The sequence below is a fragment of the Ranitomeya imitator genome, chromosome 2 (assembly GCF_032444005.1).
Source record: "Ranitomeya imitator isolate aRanImi1 chromosome 2, aRanImi1.pri, whole genome shotgun sequence".
Classification (NCBI taxonomy): domain Eukaryota; kingdom Metazoa; phylum Chordata; class Amphibia; order Anura; family Dendrobatidae; genus Ranitomeya; species Ranitomeya imitator.
Genome location: NC_091283.1, coordinates 676073758 through 676096099, shown reverse-complemented (window position 1 = coordinate 676096099; position 22342 = coordinate 676073758).

The window sequence follows — 22342 nt, the reverse complement described above, 5'->3', positions numbered from 1 at the left end:
AAGCTCCCATCACCATAAAGCCCTGATACATGAAGGTGAAACAGAAAAACCAGAACCCCCGGAACAGCCCAGCCAAACCCAACCGGAGCAGAACACCAATCACAACAACCTGACAAAAGCCGGAATTAGGAAGTTGGCAGATGAAGGCCAGGAGAGGTATGTCAGTGACTGGAAGAATGATATCATCAGCTCACAGAAACTGACCATGTACCGGAGCCTACAGAGAGACTACAGACTGGCCCCATATCTGGAGAAACTCCCGGACCCCAGAGACCGCCAGATCCTGAGCCGATATAGACTCAGCGCCCACAGTCTGGCCATCGAATGTGGCCGACACAGGCAGAGCTACAAGCCCAGGGAGGAAAGACTGTGCCAACACTGTGATCAGGAGGCCATAGAGGACGAAACCCACTTCCTGCTACACTGCTCCAAATACTCAGCAGTGAGGGACACTCACTTCAGGAGACTCTCACATCTCTTCCCAGACTTCATCACCATGAAGGAGGAAGAGAAAACATATATCTTGCTGGGAGAAGAAGAGAGAGCGGTGGAGATAGCAGCGCGGTATGTGAGCGAATGCCATAGACTGCGAGAAAGAGAACTATGATGCCATGGACTATAGCCCCCAACCTGGACCTGCCCCATCCACCTACCCTATGCCATGGACTATAGCCCCCACAATGGACCTGCCCCATCCACCTCCCCTATGCCATGGACTATAGCCCCCAACCTGAACCTGCCCCATCCACCTCCCCTATGCCATGGACTATAGCCCCCAACCTGGATCTGCCCCATCCACCTCCCCTATGCCATGGACTATAGCCCCCAACCTGGATCTGCCCCATCCACCTCCCCCCACAGCTCCTACCCAACATCCCCTCAGTCCCTATCCCTATTGCCTCTATACACTTGCTTTGGCAAAACTGATGTGTATTTGGTCCTGCCAATAAAGCTTCTTTGAATCTTGAATCTTGAATCTTGAGTGTAGGGTATAGAGTGTAGGGTATTGAGTGTAAGGTACAGAGTGTAGGGTATAGAGTGTAGAGTGTAGGGTATAGAGTGTAGAGTGTAGGGTATAGAGTGTAGGGTATAGAGTGTAGGGTATAGAGTGTATGGTATAGAGTGTATGGTATATAGTGTAGGGTATAGAGTGTTTGGTATAGAGTGTAGGGAATAGAGTGTAGAGTGTAGGGTATATATTGTAGAGTGTAGAGTGTAGGGTATAGAGTGTAGGGCATAGTGTTTATGGAATAGAGTGTATGGTATAGAGTGTAGGATATAGAGTGTACGGTATAGAGTGTAGAGTGTAGAGTATAGAGTGTAGGGTATAGAGTGTAGGGTATAGAGTGTATGGTATAGAGTGGATGGTATAGATTGTAGGGTATAGAGTGTAGGGTATAGAGTGTAGAGTGTAGGGTATAGAGTGTAGAGTGTAGGGTATAGAGTGTAGGGTATAGAGTGTAGGGTATAGAGTGTAGGGTATAGAGTGTAGGGTATAGAGTGTAGAGTGTAGGGTATAGAGTGTAGGGTATAGAGTATAGAGTGTAGGGTATAGAGTGTAGGGTATATAGTGTAGGGTATAGAGTGTAGGGTATATAGTGTAGAGTGTAGGGTATAGAGTGTAGGGTATAGAGTGTAGGGTATAGAGTGTATGGTATAGAGTGTAGACTGTAGGGTATATAGTGTAGAGTGTAGGGTATAGAGTGTAGGGTATAGAGAGTAGGGTATAGAGTGTATGGTATAGAGTGTATGGTATATAGTGTAGGGTATAGAGTGTTTGGTATAGAGTGTAGGGTATAGAGTGTAGAGTGTAGGGTATAGATTGTAGAGTGTAGAGTGTAGGTTATAGAGTGTAGGGCATAGAGTTTATGGAATATAGTGTATGGTATAGAGTGTAGGGTATAGAGTGTAGGGTATAGAGTGTAATGTATGGAGTGTAGAGTGTAGTGTATAGAGTGTAGGGGAAAAAGAGTGTAGGGTATAGAGTGCATGGTATAGAGTGTAAGGTATAGATTGTAGGGTATAGAGTGTATGGTATAGAGTGTAGAGTGTAGGGTATAGAGTGTAGAGTGTAGGGTATAGAGTGTAGGGTATAGTGTGTAGAGTGTAGGGTATAGAGTGTAGGGTATAGACTGTAGGGTATATTGTGTAGGGTATAGAGTATAGAGTGTAGGGTATAGACTGTAGGGTATATTGTGTAGGGTACAGAGTGTAGAGTGTAGGGTATAGAGTGTATGGTATAGAGTGTAGAGTGTAGGGTATAGAGTGTAGGGTATAGAGTGTAGGGTATTGAGTGTAAGGTATAGAGTGTAGGGTATAGAGTGTAGAGTGTAGGGTATAGAGTGTAGAGTGTAGGGTATAGAGTGTAGGGTATAGAGTGTATGGTATAGAGTGTATGGTATATAGTGTAGGGTATAGAGTGTTTGGTATAGAGTGTAGGGTATAGAGTGTAGAGTGTAGGGTATATATTGTAGAGTGTAGAGTGTAGGGTATAGAGTGTAGGGCATAGTGTTTATGGAATCGAGCGTATGGTATAGAGTGTAGGATATAGAGTGTAGGGTATAGAGTGTAGAGTGTAGGGTATAGAGTGTAGGGTATAGAGTGTAGGGTATAGAGAGTAGGGTATAGAGTGTATGGTATAGAGTGTATGGTATATAGTGTAGGGTATAGAGTGTTTGGTATAGAGTGTAGGGTATAGAGTGTAGAGTGTAGGGTATAGATTGTAGAGTGTAGAGTGTAGGTTATAGAGTGTAGGGCATAGAGTTTATGGAATATAGTGTATGGTATAGAGTGTAGGGTATAGAGTGTAGGGTATAGAGTGTAATGTATGGAGTGTAGAGTGTAGTGTATAGAGTGTAGGGGAAAAAGAGTGTAGGGTATAGAGTGCATGGTATAGAGTGTAAGGTATAGATTGTAGGGTATAGAGTGTATGGTATAGAGTGTAGAGTGTAGGGTATAGAGTGTAGAGTGTAGGGTATAGAGTGTAGGGTATAGTGTGTAGAGTGTAGGGTATAGAGTGTAGGGTATAGACTGTAGGGTATATTGTGTAGGGTATAGAGTATAGAGTGTAGGGTATAGACTGTAGGGTATATTGTGTAGGGTACAGAGTGTAGAGTGTAGGGTATAGAGTGTATGGTATAGAGTGTAGAGTGTAGGGTATAGAGTGTAGGGTATAGAGTGTAGGGTATTGAGTGTAAGGTATAGAGTGTAGGGTATAGAGTGTAGAGTGTAGGGTATAGAGTGTAGAGTGTAGGGTATAGAGTGTAGGGTATAGAGTGTATGGTATAGAGTGTATGGTATATAGTGTAGGGTATAGAGTGTTTGGTATAGAGTGTAGGGTATAGAGTGTAGAGTGTAGGGTATATATTGTAGAGTGTAGAGTGTAGGGTATAGAGTGTAGGGCATAGTGTTTATGGAATCGAGCGTATGGTATAGAGTGTAGGATATAGAGTGTAGGGTATAGAGTGTAGAGTGTAGGGTATAGAGTGTAGGGTATAGAGTGTAGGGTACAGAGTGTATGGTATAGAGTGTATGGTATAGATTGTAGGGTAAAGAGTGTAGGGTATAGAGTGTAGAGTGTAGGGTATAGAGTGTATGGTATAGAGTGTATGGTATATAGTGTAGGGTATAGAGTGTTTGGTATAGAGTGTAGGGTATAGAGTGTAGAGTGTAGGGTATATATTGTAGAGTGTAGAGTGTAGGGTATAGAGTGTAGGGCATAGTGTTTATGGAATCGAGCGTATGGTATAGAGTGTAGGATATAGAGTGTAGGGTATAGAGTGTAGAGTGTAGGGTATAGAGTGTAGGGTATAGAGTGTAGGGTATAGAGAGTAGGGTATAGAGTGTATGGTATAGAGTGTATGGTATATAGTGTAGGGTATAGAGTGTTTGGTATAGAGTGTAGGGTATAGAGTGTAGAGTGTAGGGTATAGATTGTAGAGTGTAGAGTGTAGGTTATAGAGTGTAGGGCATAGAGTTTATGGAATATAGTGTATGGTATAGAGTGTAGGGTATAGAGTGTAGGGTATAGAGTGTAATGTATGGAGTGTAGAGTGTAGTGTATAGAGTGTAGGGGAAAAAGAGTGTAGGGTATAGAGTGCATGGTATAGAGTGTAAGGTATAGATTGTAGGGTATAGAGTGTATGGTATAGAGTGTAGAGTGTAGGGTATAGAGTGTAGAGTGTAGGGTATAGAGTGTAGGGTATAGTGTGTAGAGTGTAGGGTATAGAGTGTAGGGTATAGACTGTAGGGTATATTGTGTAGGGTATAGAGTATAGAGTGTAGGGTATAGACTGTAGGGTATATTGTGTAGGGTACAGAGTGTAGAGTGTAGGGTATAGAGTGTATGGTATAGAGTGTAGAGTGTAGGGTATAGAGTGTAGGGTATAGAGTGTAGGGTATTGAGTGTAAGGTATAGAGTGTAGGGTATAGAGTGTAGAGTGTAGGGTATAGAGTGTAGAGTGTAGGGTATAGAGTGTAGGGTATAGAGTGTATGGTATAGAGTGTATGGTATATAGTGTAGGGTATAGAGTGTTTGGTATAGAGTGTAGGGTATAGAGTGTAGAGTGTAGGGTATATATTGTAGAGTGTAGAGTGTAGGGTATAGAGTGTAGGGCATAGTGTTTATGGAATCGAGCGTATGGTATAGAGTGTAGGATATAGAGTGTAGGGTATAGAGTGTAGAGTGTAGGGTATAGAGTGTAGGGTATAGAGTGTAGGGTACAGAGTGTATGGTATAGAGTGTATGGTATAGATTGTAGGGTAAAGAGTGTAGGGTATAGAGTGTAGAGTGTAGGGTATAGAGTGTAGAGTGTAGGGTATAGAGTGTAGGGTATAGAGTGTAGAGTGTAGGGTATAGAGTGTAGGGTATAGAGTGTAGGGTATAGAGTGTAGAGTGTAGGGTATAGAGTGTAGGGTATAGAGTATAGAGTGTAGGGTATATAGTGTAGGGTATAGAGTGTAGGGTATAGAGTGTATGGTATAGAGTGTAGAGTGTAGGGTATAGAGTGTGGGGTATTGAGTGTAGGGTATAGACTGTAGGGTATAGAGTGTAGAGTGTAGGGTATAGAGTGTAAAGTGTATGTTATAGAGTGTAGGGTATAGAGTGTAGGGTATAGAGTGTATGGTATAGAGTGTATGGTATATAGTGTAGGGTATAGAGTGTTTGGTATAGAGTGTAGGGTATAGAGTGTAGGGTATAGATTGTAGAGTGTAGAGTGTAGGGTATAGAGTGTAGAGTGTAGGGTATAGAGTGTAGGGTATAGAGTGTATGGTATAGAGTGTATGTTATATAGTGTAGGGTATAGAGTGTTTGGTATAGAGTGTAGGGTATATATTGTAGAGTGTAGAGTGTAGGGTATAGAGTGTAGGGCATAGTGTTTATGGAATAGAGTGTATGGTATAGAGTGTAGGATATAGAGTGTAGGGTATAGAGTGTAGAGTGTAGGGTATAGAGTGTAGGGTATAGGGTGTAGGGTATAGAGTGTAGGGTATAGAGTGTATGGTATAGATTGTAGGGTGTAGAGTGTAGGGTATAGAGTGTAGAGTGTAGGGTATAGAGTGTAGAGTGTAGGGTATAGAGTGTACGGTAAAGAGTGTAGAGTGTAGGGTATAGAGTGTAGGGTATAGAGTGTAGGGTATAGAGTGTAGAGTGTAGGGTATAGAGTGTAGGGTATAGAGTATAGAGTGTAGGGTATAGAGTGTAGGGTATATAGTGTAGGGTATAGAGTGTAGGGTATAGAGTGTAGGCTATAGAGTGTAGGGTATAGAGTGTATGGTATAGAGTGTAGAGTGTAGGGTATAGAGTGTGGGGTATTGAGTGTAGGGTATAGGGTGTAGGGTATAGAGTGTAGAGTGTAGGGTATAGAGTGTAGAGTGTAGGGTATGGAGTGTAGGGTATAGAGTGTAGAGTGTAGGGTATGGAGTGAAGGGTTTAGAGTTGAGTGTAGGGTATAGAGTGTAGGGTATAGAGTGTATGGAATAGATTGTAGAGTGTAGGGTATAGAGTGTATGGTATAGAGTGTAGGGTATAGAGTGTAGGGTATAGAGTGTATGGTATGGAGTGTATGGTATAGATTGTAGGGTATAGAGTGTAGGGTATAGATTGTAGAATGTAGGGTTTAGAGTGTAGGGTATAGAGTGTAGAGTGTAGGGTATAGAGGGTAGGGTATAGAGTGTAGGGTATAGAGTGTAGAGTGTAGGGTATAGAGTGTAGTGTTTAGATTGTAGAGTGTAGGGATTAGAGTGTAGGGTATAGAGTGTAGGGTATAGAGTGTAGAGTGTAGGGTATGGAGTGTAGGGTATAGGGTATGGAGTGTAGGGTATAGAGTTGAGTGTAGGGTATATAGTGTAGGGTATAGAGTGTATGGAATAGAGTGTAGAGTGTGGGGTATAGAGTGTATGGTATAGAGTGTAGGGTATAGAGTGTAGGGTATGGAGTGTATGGTATAGAGTGTATGGTATAGATTGTAGGGTATAGAGTGTAGAGTGTAGGGTATAGAGTGTAGAGTGGAGGGTATAGAGTGTAGGGTATAGAGTGTAGAGTGTAGGGTATAGAGAGTAGGGTATAGAGTGTAGGGTATAGAGTGTAGGGTATAGAGTAAAGAGTGTAGGGTATAGAGTGTAGGGTATAGAGTGTAGGGTATAGAGTTTAGAGTGTAGGGTATAGAGTGTAGGGTATAGAGTGTAGGGTATAGAGTGTAGAGTGTAGGGTATAGAGTGTAGGGTATAGAGTGTAGGGTATAGATTGTAGAATGTAGGGATTAGAGTGTAGGTTATAGAGTGTAGGGTATAGAGTGTAGAGAGTAGGGTATAGAGTGTAGTGTATAGAGTATAGAGTGTAGGGTATAGAGTGTAGGGTATAGAGTGTATGGAATAGAGTGTAGAGTGTAGAGTGTAGGGCATAGAGTATATGGTATAGAGTGTAGTGTATAGAGTGTAGAGTGTAGCGTGTAGGGTACAGAGTGTAGAGTGTAGGGTATAGAGTGTATGGTATAGAGTGTAGAGTGTAGGGTATAGAGTGTAGGGTATAGAGTGTAGAGTGTAGGGTATAGAGTGTAGAGTGTAGGGTATGGAGTGTAGGGTATAGAGTGTAGAGTGTAGGGTATGGAGTGTAGGGTATAGAGTTGAGTGTAGGGTATAGAGTGTAGGGTATAGAGTGTATGGAATAGATTGTAGAGTGTAGGGTATAGAGTGTATGGTATAGAGTGTAGGGTATAGAGTGTAGGGTATAGAGTGTATGGTATGGAGTGTATGGTATAGATTGTAGGGTATAGAGTGTAGGGTATAGATTGTAGAATGTAGGGTTTAGAGTGTAGGGTATAGAGTGTAGAGTGTAGGGTATAGAGGGTAGGGTATAGAGTGTAGGGTATAGAGTGTAGAGTGTAGGGTATAGAGTGTAGTGTTTAGATTGTAGAGTGTAGGGATTAGAGTGTAGGGTATAGAGTGTAGGGTATAGAGTGTAGAGTGTAGGGTATGGAGTGTAGGGTATAGGGTATGGAGTGTAGGGTATAGAGTTGAGTGTAGGGTATATAGTGTAGGGTATAGAGTGTATGGAATAGAGTGTAGAGTGTGGGGTATAGAGTGTATGGTATAGAGTGTAGGGTATAGAGTGTAGGGTATGGAGTGTATGGTATAGAGTGTATGGTATAGATTGTAGGGTATAGAGTGTAGAGTGTAGGGTATAGAGTGTAGAGTGGAGGGTATAGAGTGTAGGGTATAGAGTGTAGAGTGTAGGGTATAGAGAGTAGGGTATAGAGTGTAGGGTATAGAGTGTAGGGTATAGAGTAAAGAGTGTAGGGTATAGAGTGTAGGGTATAGAGTGTAGGGTATAGAGTTTAGAGTGTAGGGTATAGAGTGTAGGGTATAGAGTGTAGGGTATAGAGTGTAGAGTGTAGGGTATAGAGTGTAGGGTATAGAGTGTAGGGTATAGATTGTAGAATGTAGGGATTAGAGTGTAGGTTATAGAGTGTAGGGTATAGAGTGTAGAGTGTAGGGTATAGAGTGTAGTGTATAGAGTATAGAGTGTAGGGTATAGAGTGTAGGGTATAGAGTGTATGGAATAGAGTGTAGAGTGTAGAGTGTAGGGCATAGAGTATATGGTATAGAGTGTAGGGTATAGAGTGTAGAGTGTAGCGTGTAGGGTACAGAGTGTAGAGTGTAGGGTATAGAGTGTATGGTATAGAGTGTAGAGTGTAGGGTATAGAGTGTAGGGTATAGAGTGTAGGGTATTGAGTGTAAGGTATAGAGTGTAGGGTATAGAGTGTAGAGTGTAGGGTATAGAGTGTAGAGTGTAGGGTATAGAGTGTAGGGTATAGAGTGTAGGGTATAGAGTGTATGGTATAGAGTGTATGGTATATAGTGTAGGGTATAGAGTGTTTGGTATAGAGTGTAGGGAATAGAGTGTAGAGTGTAGGGTATATATTGTAGAGTGTAGAGTGTAGGGTATAGAGTGTAGGGCATAGTGTTTATGGAATAGAGTGTATGGTATAGAGTGTAGGATATAGAGTGTACGGTATAGAGTGTAGAGTGTAGGGTATAGAGTGTAGGGTATAGAGTGTAGGGTATAGAGTGTATGGTATAGAGTGGATGGTATAGATTGTAGGGTATAGAGTGTAGGGTATAGAGTGTAGGGTACAGAGTGTAGGGTATAGAGTGGATTGTGTAGGATATAGAGTGTAGGGTATAGAGTGTAGGGTATAGATTGTAGAGTGTAGGGATTAGAGTGTAGGGTATAGAGTGTAGGGTATAGAGTGTAGGGTATAGAGTGTAGAGTGTAGGGTATAGAGTGTAGGGTACAGAGTGTAGGGTATAGAGTGTAGAGTGTAGGATATAGAGTGTAGGGTATAGAGTGTAGGGTATAGATTGTAGAGTGTAGGGATTAGAGTGTAGGGTATAGAGTGTAGGGTATAGAGTGTAGAGTGTAAGGTATGGAGTGTAGGGTATAGAGTTGAGTGTACGGTATAGAGTGTAGGGTATAGAGTGTATGGAATAGATTGTAGAGTGTAGGGTATAGAGTGTATGGTATAGAGTGTAGGGTATAGAGTGTAGGGTATAGAGTGTATGGTATGGAGTGTATGGTATAGATTGTAGGGTATAGAGTGTAGGGTATAGATTGTAGAATGTAGGGTTTAGAGTGTAGGGTATAGAGTGTAGAGTGTAGGGTATAGAGTGTAGGGTATAGAGTGTAAAGTGTAGGGTATAGAGTGTAGGGTTTAGATTGTAGAGTGTAGGGATTAGAGTGTAGGGTATAGAGTGTAGAGTGTAGAGTGTAGGGTATGGAGTGTAGGGTATAGGGTATGGAGTGTAGGGTATAGAGTTGAGTGTAGGGTATATAGTGTAGGGTATAGAGTGTATGGAATAGAGTGTAGAGTGTAGGGTATAGAGTGTATGGTATAGAGTGTAGGGTATAGAGTGTAGGGTATAGAGTGTATGGTATAGAGTGTATGGTATAGATTGTAGGCTATAGAGTGTAGAGTGTAGGGTATAGAGTGTAGAGTGTAGGGTATAGAGTGTAGGGTGTAGAGTGTAGGGTATAGAGAGTAGGGTATAGAGTGTAGGGTATAGAGTGTAGGGTATAGAGTATAGAGTGTAGGGTATAGAGTGTAGGGTATAGAGTGTAGGGTATAGAGTTTAGAGTGTAGGGTATAGAGTGTAGGGTATAGAGTGTAGGGTATAGAGTGTAGAGTGTAGGGTATAGAGTGTAGGGTATAGAGTGTAGGGTATAGATTGTAGAATGTAGGGATTAGAGTGTAGGTTATAGAGTGTAGGGTATAGAGTGTAGAGTGTAGGGTATAGAGTGTAGGGTATAGAGTATAGAGTGTAGGGTATAGAGTGTAGGGTATAGAGTGTATGGAATAGAGTGTAGAGTGTAGGGCATAGAGTATATGGTATAGAGTGTAGGGTATAGAGTGTAGAGTGTAGCGTGCAGGGTACAGAGTGTAAAGTGTAGGGTATAGAGTGTATGGTATAGAGTGTAGAGTGTAGGGTATAGAGTGTAGGGTATAGAGTGTAGGGTATTGAGTGTAAGGTACAGAGTGTAGGGTATAGAGTGTAGAGTGTAGGGTATAGAGTGTAGAGTGTAGGGTATAGAGTGTAGGGTATAGAGTGTAGGGTATAGAGTGTATGGTATAGAGTGTATGGTATATAGTGTAGGGTATAGAGTGTTTGGTATAGAGTGTAGGGAATAGAGTGTAGAGTGTAGGGTATATATTGTAGAGTGTAGAGTGTAGGGTATAGAGTGTAGGGCATAGTGTTTATGGAATAGAGTGTATGGTATAGAGTGTAGAATATAGAGTGTACGGTATAGAGTGTAGAGTGTAGGGTATAGAGTGTAGGGTATAGAGTGTAGGGTATAGAGTGTATGGTATAGAGTGGATGGTATAGATTGTAGGGTATAGAGTGTAGGGTATAGAGTGTAGAGTGTAGGGTATAGAGTGTAGGGTATAGAGTGTAGGGTATAGAGTGTAGGGTATAGAGTGTAGGGTATAGAGTGTAGAGTGTAGGGTATAGAGTGTAGGGTATAGAGTATAGAGTGTAGGGTATAGAGTGTAGGGTATAGAGTGTAGGGTATAGAGTGTATGGTATAGAGTGGATGGTATAGATTGTAGGGTATAGAGTGTAGGGTATAGAGTGTAGAGTGTAGGGTATAGAGTGTAGGGTATAGAGTGTAGGGTATAGAGTGTAGGGTATAGAGTGTAGAGTGTAGGGTATAGAGTGTAGGGTATAGAGTATAGAGTGTAGGGTATAGAGTGTAGGGTATATAGTGTAGGGTATAGAGTGTAGGGTATATAGTGTAGAGTGTAGGGTATAGAGTGTAGGGTATAGAGTGTAGGGTATAGAGTGTATGGTATAGAGTGTAGACTGTAGGGTATAGAGTGTAGAGTGTAGGGTATAGAGTGTAGGGTATAGAGAGTAGGGTATAGAGTGTATGGTATAGAGTGTATGGTATATAGTGTAGGGTATAGAGTGTTTGGTATAGAGTGTAGGGTATAGAGTGTAGAGTGTAGGGTATAGATTGTAGAGTGTAGAGTGTAGGTTATAGAGTGTAGGGCATAGAGTTTATGGAATATAGTGTATGGTATAGAGTGTAGGGTATAGAGTGTAGGGTATAGAGTGTAATGTATGGAGTGTAGAGTGTAGTGTATAGAGTGTAGGGGAAAAAGAGTGTAGGGTATAGAGTGCATGGTATAGAGTGTAAGGTATAGATTGTAGGGTATAGAGTGTATGGTATAGAGTGTAGAGTGTAGGGTATAGAGTGTAGAGTGTAGGGTATAGAGTGTAGGGTATAGTGTGTAGAGTGTAGGGTATAGAGTGTAGGGTATAGACTGTAGGGTATATTGTGTAGGGTATAGAGTATAGAGTGTAGGGTATAGAGTGTAGGATATAGAGTGTATGGAATAGAGTGTAGAGTGTAGAGTGTAGGGCATAGAGTGTATGGTATAGAGTGTAGGGTATAGAGTGTAGAGTGTAGCGTGTAGGGTACAGAGTGTAGAGTGTAGGGTATAGAGTGTATGGTATAGAGTGTAGAGTGTAGGGTATAGAGTGTAGGGTATAGAGTGTAGGGTATTGAGTGTAAGGTATAGAGTGTAGGGTATAGAGTGTAGAGTGTAGGGTATAGAGTGTAGAGTGTAGGGTATAGAGTGTAGGGTATAGAGTGTATGGTATAGAGTGTATGGTATATAGTGTAGGGTATAGAGTGTTTGGTATAGAGTGTAGGGTATAGAGTGTAGAGTGTAGGGTATATATTGTAGAGTGTAGAGTGTAGGGTATAGAGTGTAGGGCATAGTGTTTATGGAATCGAGCGTATGGTATAGAGTGTAGGATATAGAGTGTAGGGTATAGAGTGTAGAGTGTAGGGTATAGAGTGTAGGGTATAGAGTGTAGGGTACAGAGTGTATGGTATAGAGTGTATGGTATAGATTGTAGGGTAAAGAGTGTAGGGTATAGAGTGTAGAGTGTAGGGTATAGAGTGTAGAGTGTAGGGTATAGAGTGTAGGGTATAGAGTGTAGAGTGTAGGGTATAGAGTGTAGGGTATAGAGTGTAGGGTATAGAGTGTAGAGTGTAGAGTATAGAGTGTAGGGTATAGAGTATAGAGTGTAGGGTATATAGTGTAGGGTATAGAGTGTAGGGTATAGAGTGTATGGTATAGAGTGTAGAGTGTAGGGTATAGAGTGTGGGGTATTGAGTGTAGGGTATAGACTGTAGGGTATAGAGTGTAGAGTGTAGGGTATAGAGTGTAAAGTGTATGTTATAGAGTGTAGGGTATAGAGTGTAGGGTATAGAGTGTATGGTATAGAGTGTATGGTATATAGTGTAGGGTATAGAGTGTTTGGTATAGAGTGTAGGGTATAGAGTGTAGGGTATAGATTGTAGAGTGTAGAGTGTAGGGTATAGAGTGTAGAGTGTAGGGTATAGAGTGTAGGGTATAGAGTGTATGGTATAGAGTGTATGTTATATAGTGTAGGGTATAGAGTGTTTGGTATAGAGTGTAGGGTATATATTGTAGAGTGTAGAGTGTAGGGTATAGAGTGTAGGGCATAGTGTTTATGGAATAGAGTGTATGGTATAGAGTGTAGGATATAGAGTGTAGGGTATAGAGTGTAGAGTGTAGGGTATAGAGTGTAGGGTATAGGGTGTAGGGTATAGAGTGTAGGGTATAGAGTGTATGGTATAGATTGTAGGGTGTAGAGTGTAGGGTATAGAGTGTAGAGTGTAGGGTATAGAGTGTAGAGTGTAGGGTATAGAGTGTAGGGTAAAGAGTGTAGAGTGTAGGGTATAGAGTGTAGGGTATAGAGTGTAGGGTATAGAGTGTAGAGTGTAGGGTATAGAGTGTAGGGTATAGAGTATAGAGTGTAGGGTATAGAGTGTAGGGTATATAGTGTAGGGTATAGAGTGTAGGGTATAGAGTGTAGGCTATAGAGTGTAGGGTATAGAGTGTATGGTATAGAGTGTAGAGTGTAGGGTATAGAGTGTGGGGTATTGAGTGTAGGGTATAGAGTGTAGGGTATAGAGTGTAGAGTGTAGGGTATAGAGTGTAGAGTGTAGGGTATAGAGTGTAGGGTATAGAGTGTAGGGTATAGAGTGTATGGTATAGAGTGTATGGTATATAGTGCAGGGTATAGAGTGTTTGGTATAGAGTGTAGGGTATAGAGTGTAGAGTGTAGGGTATAGATTGTAGAGTGTAGAGTGTAGGGTATAGAGTGTAGGGTATAGAGTGTAATGTATAGAGTGTAGAGTGTAGGGTATAGAGTGTAGGGTATAGATTGTAGGGTATAGAGTGTATGGTATAGAGTGTAAGGTATAGATTGTAGGGTATAGAGTGTATGGTATAGACTGTAGAGTGTAGGGTATAGAGTGTAGAGTGTAGGGTATAGAGTGTAGGGTATAGTGTGTAGAGTGTAGGGTATAGAGTGTAGGGTATAGACTGTAGGGTATAGAGTGTAGAGTGTAGGGTATAGAGTGTAGGGTATAGAGTATAGAGTGTAGGGTATAGAGTGTAGGGTATAGAGTGTACGGTATAGAGTGTAGGGTATAGAGTGTAGAGTGTAGGGTATAGAGTGTAGGGTACAGAGTGTAGGGTATAGAGTGTAGAGTGTAGGGTATAGAGTGTAGGGTATAGAGTGTAGGGTATAGATTGTAGAGTGTAGGGTATAGAGTGTAGAGTGTAGGGTATAGAGTGTAGGGTAAAGAGTGTAGAGTGTAGGGTATAGAGTGTAGGGTATAGAGTGTAGGGTATAGAGTGTAGAGTGTAGGGTATAGAGTGTAGGGTATAGAGTATAGAGTGTAGGGTATAGAGTGTAGGGTATATAATGTAGGGTATAGAGTGTAGGGTATAGAGTGTAGGCTATAGAGTGTAGGGTATAGAGTGTATGGTATAGAGTGTAGAGTGTAGGGTATAGAGTGTGGGGTATTGAGTGTAGGGTATAGAGTGTAGGGTATAGAGTGTAGAGTGTAGGGTATAGAGTGTAGAGTGTAGGGTATAGAGTGTAGGGTATAGAGTGTAGGGTATAGAGTGTATGGTATAGAGTGTATGGTATATAGTGCAGGGTATAGAGTGTTTGGTATAGAGTGTAGGGTATAGAGTGTAGAGTGTAGGGTATAGATTGTAGAGTGTAGAGTGTAGGGTATAGAGTGTAGGGTATAGAGTGTAATGTATAGAGTGTAGAGTGTAGGGTATAGAGTGTAGGGTATAGATTGTAGGGTATAGAGTGTATGGTATAGAGTGTAAGGTATAGATTGTAGGGTATAGAGTGTATGGTATAGACTGTAGAGTGTAGGGTATAGAGTGTAGAGTGTAGGGTATAGAGTGTAGGGTATAGTGTGTAGAGTGTAGGGTATAGAGTGTAGGGTATAGACTGTAGGGTATAGAGTGTAGAGTGTAGGGTATAGAGTGTAGGGTATAGAGTATAGAGTGTAGGGTATAGAGTGTAGGGTATAGAGTGTAGGGTATAGAGTGTACGGTATAGAGTGTAGGGTATAGAGTGTAGAGTGTAGGGTATAGAGTGTAGGGTACAGAGTGTAGGGTATAGAGTGTAGAGTGTAGGGTATAGAGTGTAGGGTATAGAGTGTAGGGTATAGATTGTAGAGTGTAGGGATTAGAGTGAAGGGTATAGAGTGTAGGGTATAGAGTGTAGAGTGTAGGGTATGGAGTGTAGGGTATAGAGTTGAGTGTAGGGTATAGAGTGTAGGGTATAGAGTGTAAGGAATAGAGTGTAGAGTGTATGGCATAGAGTGTATGGTATAGAGTGTAGGGTATAGAGTGTAGGGTATAGAGTGTATGGTATAGAGTGTATGATATAGATTGTAGGGTACAGAGTGTAGGGTATAGAGTGTAGAGTGTAGGGTATAGAGTGTAGAGTGTAGGGTATAGAGTGTGGGGTATTGAGTGTAGGGTATAGAGTGTAGGGTATAGAGTGTAGAGTGTAGGGTATAGAGTGTAGAGTGTAGGGTATAGAGTGTAGGGTATAGAGTGTAGGGTATAGAGTGTATGGTATAGAGTGTATGGTATATAGTGCAGGGTATAGAGTGTTTGGTATAGAGTGTAGGGTATAGAGTGTAGAGTGTAGGGTATAGATTGTAGAGTGTAGAGTGTAGGGTATAGAGTGTAGGGTATAGAGTGTAATGTATAGAGTGTAGAGTGTAGGGTATAGAGTGTAGGGTATAGATTGTAGGGTATAGAGTGTATGGTATAGAGTGTAAGGTATAGATTGTAGGGTATAGAGTGTATGGTATAGACTGTAGAGTGTAGGGTATAGAGTGTAGAGTGTAGGGTATAGAGTGTAGGGTATAGTGTGTAGAGTGTAGGGTATAGAGTGTAGGGTATAGACTGTAGGGTATAGAGTGTAGAGTGTAGGGTATAGAGTGTAGGGTATAGAGTATAGAGTGTAGGGTATAGAGTGTAGGGTATAGAGTGTAGGGTATAGAGTGTACGGTATAGAGTGTAGGGTATAGAGTGTAGAGTGTAGGGTATAGAGTGTAGGGTACAGAGTGTAGGGTATAGAGTGTAGAGTGTAGGGTATAGAGTGTAGGGTATAGAGTGTAGGGTATAGATTGTAGAGTGTAGGTATTAGAGTGAAGGGTATAGAGTGTAGGGTATAGAGTGTAGAGTGTAGGGTATGGAGTGTAGGGTATAGAGTTGAGTGTAGGGTATAGAGTGTAGGGTATAGAGTGTAAGGAATAGAGTGTAGAGTGTATGGCATAGAGTGTATGGTATAGAGTGTAGGGTATAGAGTGTAGGGTATAGAGTGTATGGTATAGAGTGTATGATATAGATTGTAGGGTACAGAGTGTAGGGTATAGAGTGTAGAGTGTAGGGTATAGAGTGTAGAGTGTAGGGTATAGAGTGTAGGGTATAGAGTGTAGAGTGTAGGGTATAGAGAGTAGGGTATAGAGTGTAGGGTATAGAGTGTAGAGTGTAAGGTATAGAGTGTAGGGTATAGAGTATAGTTTGTAGGGTATAGAGTGTAGGGTATAGAGTGTAGGGTATAGAGTGTAGGGTATAGAGTTTAGAGTGTAGGGTATAGAGTGTAGGGTATAGAGTGTAGGGTATAGAGTGTAGAGTGTAGGGTATAGAGTGTAGGGTATAGAGTGTAGGGTATAGATTGTAGAATGTAGGGATTAGAGTGTAGGGTATAGAGTGTAGGGTATAGAGTGTAGAGTGTAGGGTATAGAGTGTAGGGTATAGAGTATAGAGTATAGGGTATAGAGTGTAGGATATAGAGTGTATGGAATAGAGTGTAGAGTGTATGGTATAGAGTGTAGGGTATAGAGTGTAGAGTGTAGCGTGTAGGGTACAGAGTGTAGAGTGTAGGATACAGAGTGTATGGTATAGAGTGTAGAGTGTAGGGTATAGAGTGTAGGGTATAGAGTGTAGGGTATTGAGTGTAAGGTATAGAGTGTAGGGTATAGAGTGTAGAGTGTAGAGTGTAGGGTATAGAGTGTAGAGTGTAGGGTATAGAGTGTAGGGTATAGAGTGTATGGTATAGAGTGTATGGTATATAGTGTAGGGTATAGAGTGTTTGGTATAGAGTGTAGGGTATGGAGTGTACAGTGTAGGGTATATATTGTAGAGTGTAGAGTGTAGGGTATAGAGTGTAGGGCATAGTGTTTATGGAATCGAGTGTATGGTATAGAGTGTAGGATATAGAGTGTAGGGTATAGAGTGTAGAGTGTAGGGTATAGAGTGTAGGGTATAGAGTGTAGGGTATAGAGTGTATGGTATAGAGTGTATGGTATAGATTGTAGGGTATAGAGTGTAGGGTATAGAGTGTAGAGTGTAGGGTATAGAGTGTAGAGTGTAGGGTATAGAGTGTAGGGTATAGAGTGTAGAGTGTAGGGTATAGAGTGTAGGGTATAGAGTGTAGGGTATAGAGTGTAGAGTGTAGGGTATAGAGTGTAGGGTATAGAGTATAGAGTGTAGGGTATAGAGTGTAGGGTATATAGTGTAGGGTATAGAGTGTAGGGTATATAGTGTAGAGTGTAGGGTATAGAGTGTAGGGTATAGAATGTAGGGTATAGAGTATGGTATAGAGTGTAGAGTGTAGGGTATAGAGTGTGGGGTATTGAGCGTAGGGTATAGAGTGTAGGGTATAGAGTGTAGAGTGTAGGGTATAGAGTGTAGGGTATAGAGTGTAGGGTATAGAGTGTATGGTATAGAGTGTATGGTATATAGTGTAGGGTATAGAGTGTTTGGTATAGAGTGTAGGGTATAGAGTGTAGGGTATAGATTGTAGAGTGTAGAGTGTAGGGTATAGAGTGTAGAGTGTAGGGTATAGAGTGTATGGTATAGAGTGTATGGTATATAGTGTAGGGTATAGAGTGTTTGGTATAGAGTGTAGGGTATAGAGTGTAGAGTGTAGGGTATATATTGTAGAGTGTAGAGTGTAGGGTATAGAGTGTAGGGCATAGTGTTTATGGAATAGAGTGTATGGTATAGAGTGTAGGATATAGAGTGCAGGGTATAGAGTGTAGAGTGTAGGGTATAGAGTGTAGGGTATAGAGTGTAGGGTATAGAGTGTATGGTATAGAGTGTATGGTATAGATTGTAGGGTATAGAGTGTAGGGTATAGAGTGTAGAGTGTAGGGTATAGAGTGTAGAGTGTAGGGTATAGAGTGTAGGGTATAGAGTGTAGAGTGTAGGGTATAGAGTGTAGGGTATAGAGTATAGAGTGTAGGGTATAGAGTGTAGGGTATATAGTGTAGGGTATAGAGTGTAGGGTATTTAGTGTAGAGTGTAGGGTATAGAGTGTAGGCTACAGAGTGTAGGGTATAGAGTGTATGGTATAGAGTGTAGAGTGTAGGGTATAGAGTGTGGGGTATTGAGTGTAGGGTATAGAGTGTAGGGTATAGAGTGTAGAGTGTAGGGTATAGAGTGTAGAGTGTAGGGTATAGAGTGTAGGGTATAGAGTGTAGGGTATAGAGTGTATGGTATAGAGTGTATGGTATATAGTGTAGGGTATAGAGTGTTTGGTATAGAGTGTAGGGTATAGAGTGTAGAGTATAGGGTATAGATTGTAGAGTGTAGAGTGTAGGGTATAGAGTGTAGGGTATAGAGTGTAATGTATAGAGTGTAGAGTGTAGGGTATAGAGTGAAGGGTATAGATTGTAGGGTATAGAGTGTATGGTATAGAGTGTAAGGTATAGATTGTAGGGTATAGAGTGTATGGTATAGACTGTAGAGTGTAGGGTATAGAGTGTAGAGTGTAGGGTATAGAGTGTAGGGTATAGTGTGTAGAGTGTAGGGAATAGACTGTAGGGTATAAACTGTAGGGTATAGAGTGTAGGGTATAGAGTGTAGGGTATAGAGTATAGAGTGTAGGGTATAGAGTGTAGGATATAGAGTGTATGGTATAGAGTGTATGGTATATAGTGTAGGGTATAGAGTGTTTGGTATAGAGTGTGGGGTATAGAGTGTAGGGTATAGATTGTAGAGTGTAGAGTGTAGGGTATAGAGTGTAGAGTGTAGGGTATAGAGTGTAGGGTATAGAGTGTATGGTATAGAGTGTATGGTATATAGTGCAGGGTATAGAGTGTTTGGTATAGAGTGTAGGGTATAGAGTGTAGAGTGTAGGGTATAGATTGTAGAGTGTAGAGTGTAGGGTATAGAGTGTAGGGTATAGAGTGTAATGTATAGAGTGTAGAGTGTAGGGTATAGAGTGTAGGGTATAGATTGTAGGGTATAGAGTGTATGGTATAGAGTGTAAGGTATAGATTGTAGGGTATAGAGTGTATGGTATAGACTGTAGAGTGTAGGGTATAGAGTGTAGAGTGTAGGGTATAGAGTGTAGGGTATAGTGTGTAGAGTGTAGGGTATAGAGTGTAGGGTATAGACTGTAGGGTATAGAGTGTAGAGTGTAGGGTATAGAGTGTAGGGTATAGAGTATAGAGTGTAGGGTATAGAGTGTAGGGTATAGAGTGTAGGGTATAGAGTGTACGGTATAGAGTGTAGGGTATAGAGTGTAGAGTGTAGGGTATAGAGTGTAGGGTACAGAGTGTAGGGTATAGAGTGTAGAGTGTAGGGTATAGAGTGTAGGATATAGAGTGTAGGGTATAGATTGTAGAGTGTAGGGATTAGAGTGAAGGGTATAGAGTGTAGGGTATAGAGTGTAGAGTGTAGGGTATGGAGTGTAGGGTATAGAGTTGAGTGTAGGGTATAGAGTGTAGGGTATAGAGTGTAAGGAATAGAGTGTAGAGTGTATGGCATAGAGTGTATGGTATAGAGTGTAGGGTATAGAGTGTAGGGTATAGAGTGTATGGTATAGAGTGTATGATATAGATTGTAGGGTACAGAGTGTAGGGTATAGAGTGTAGAGTGTAGGGTATAGAGTGTAGAGTGTAGGGTATAGAGTGTGGGGTATTGAGTGTAGGGTATAGAGTGTAGGGTATAGAGTGTAGAGTGTAGGGTATAGAGTGTAGAGTGTAGGGTATAGAGTGTAGGGTATAGAGTGTAGGGTATAGAGTGTATGGTATAGAGTGTATGGTATATAGTGCAGGGTATAGAGTGTTTGGTATAGAGTGTAGGGTATAGAGTGTAGAGTGTAGGGTATAGATTGTAGAGTGTAGAGTGTAGGGTATAGAGTGTAGGGTATAGAGTGTAATGTATAGAGTGTAGAGTGTAGGGTATAGAGTGTAGGGTATAGATTGTAGGGTATAGAGTGTATGGTATAGAGTGTAAGGTATAGATTGTAGGGTATAGAGTGTATGGTATAGACTGTAGAGTGTAGGGTATAGAGTGTAGAGTGTAGGGTATAGAGTGTAGGGTATAGTGTGTAGAGTGTAGGGTATAGAGTGTAGGGTATAGACTGTAGGGTATAGAGTGTAGAGTGTAGGGTATAGAGTGTAGGGTATAGAGTATAGAGTGTAGGGTATAGAGTGTAGGGTATAGAGTGTAGGGTATAGAGTGTACGGTATAGAGTGTAGGGTATAGAGTGTAGAGTGTAGGGTATAGAGTGTAGGGTACAGAGTGTAGGGTATAGAGTGTAGAGTGTAGGGTATAGAGTGTAGGGTATAGAGTGTAGGGTATAGATTGTAGAGTGTAGGGATTAGAGTGAAGGGTATAGAGTGTAGGGTATAGAGTGTAGAGTGTAGGGTATGGAGTGTAGGGTATAGAGTTGAGTGTAGGGTATAGAGTGTAGGGTATAGAGTGTAAGGAATAGAGTGTAGAGTGTATGGCATAGAGTGTATGGTATAGAGTGTAGGGTATAGAGTGTAGGGTATAGAGTGTATGGTATAGAGTGTATGATATAGATTGTAGGGTACAGAGTGTAGGGTATAGAGTGTAGAGTGTAGGGTATAGAGTGTAGAGTGTAGGGTATAGAGTGTAGGGTATAGAGTGTAGAGTGTAGGGTATAGAGAGTAGGGTATAGAGTGTAGGGTATAGAGTGTAGAGTGTAGGGTATAGAGTGTAGGGTATAGAGTATAGTTTGTAGGGTATAGAGTGTAGGGTATAGAGTGTAGGGTATAGAGTGTAGGGTATAGAGTTTAGAGTGTAGGGTATAGAGTGTAGGGTATAGAGTGTAGGGTATAGAGTGTAGAGTGTAGGGTATAGAGTGTAGGGTATAGAGTGTAGGGTATAGATTGTAGAATGTAGGGATTAGAGTGTAGGGTATAGAGTGTAGGGTATAGAGTGTAGAGTGTAGGGTATAGAGTGTAGGGTATAGAGTATAGAGTGTAGGGTATAGAGTGTAGGATATAGAGTGTATGGAATAGAGTGTAGAGTGTATGGCATAGAGTGTATGGTATAGAGTGTAGGGTATAGAGTGTAGAGTGTAGCGTGTAGGGTACAGAGTGTAGAGTGTAGGATACAGAGTGTATGGTATAGAGTGTAGAGTGTAGGGTATAGAGTGTAGGGTATAGAGTGTAGGGTATTGAGTGTAAGGTATAGAGTGTAGGGTATAGAGTGTAGAGTGTAGAGTGTAGGGTATAGAGTGTAGAGTGTAGGGTATAGAGTGTAGGGTATAGAGTGTATGGTATAGAGTGTATGGTATATAGTGTAGGGTATAGAGTGTTTGGTATAGAGTGTAGGGTATAGAGTGTACAGTGTAGGGTATATATTGTAGAGTGTAGAGTGTAGGGTATAGAGTGTAGGGCATAGTGTTTATGGAATCGAGTGTATGGTATAGAGTGTAGGATATAGAGTGTAGGGTATAGAGTGTAGAGTGTAGGGTATAGAGTGTAGGGTATAGAGTGTAGGGTATAGAGTGTATGGTATAGAGTGTATGGTATAGATTGTAGGGTATAGAGTGTAGGGTATAGAGTGTAGAGTGTAGGGTATAGAGTGTAGAGTGTAGGGTATAGAGTGTAGGGTATAGAGTGTAGAGTGTAGGGTATAGAGTGTAGGGTATAGAGTGTAGGGTATAGAGTGTAGAGTGTAGGGTATAGAGTGTAGGGTATAGAGTATAGAGTGTAGGGTATAGAGTGTAGGGTATATAGTGTAGGGTATAGAGTGTAGGGTAAATAGTGTAGAGTGTAGGGTATAGAGTGTAGGGTATAGAATGTAGGGTATAGAGTATGGTATAGAGTGTAGAGTGTAGGGTATAGAGTGTGGGGTATTGAGCGTAGGGTATAGAGTGTAGGGTATAGAGTGTAGAGTGTAGGGTATAGAGTGTAGGGTATAGAGTGTAGGGTATAGAGTGTATGGTATAGAGTGTATGGTATATAGTGTAGGGTATAGAGTGTTTGGTATAGAGTGTAGGGTATAGAGTGTAGGGTATAGATTGTAGAGTGTAGAGTGTAGGGTATAGAGTGTAGAGTGTAGGGTATAGAGTGTAGGGTATAGAGTGTATGGTATAGAGTGTATGGTATATAGTGTAGGGTATAGAGTGTTTGGTATAGAGTGTAGGGTATAGAGTGTAGAGTGTAGGGTATATATTGTAGAGTGTAGAGTGTAGGGTATAGAGTGTAGGGCATAGTGTTTATGGAATAGAGTGTATGGTATAGAGTGTAGGATATAGAGTGCAGGGTATAGAGTGTAGAGTGTAGGGTATAGAGTGTAGGGTATAGAGTGTAGGGTATAGAGTGTATGGTATAGAGTGTATGGTATAGATTGTAGGGTATAGAGTGTAGGGTATAGAGTGTAGAGTGTAGGGTATAGAGTGTAGAGTGTAGGGTATAGAGTGTAGGGTATAGAGTGTAGAGTGTAGGGTATAGAGTGTAGGGTATAGAGTATAGAGTGTAGGGTATAGAGTGTAGGGTATATAGTGTAGGGTATAGAGTGTAGGGTATTTAGTGTAGAGTGTAGGGTATAGAGTGTAGGCTACAGAGTGTAGGGTATAGAGTGTATGGTATAGAGTGTAGAGTGTAGGGTATAGAGTGTGGGGTATTGAGTGTAGGGTATAGAGTGTA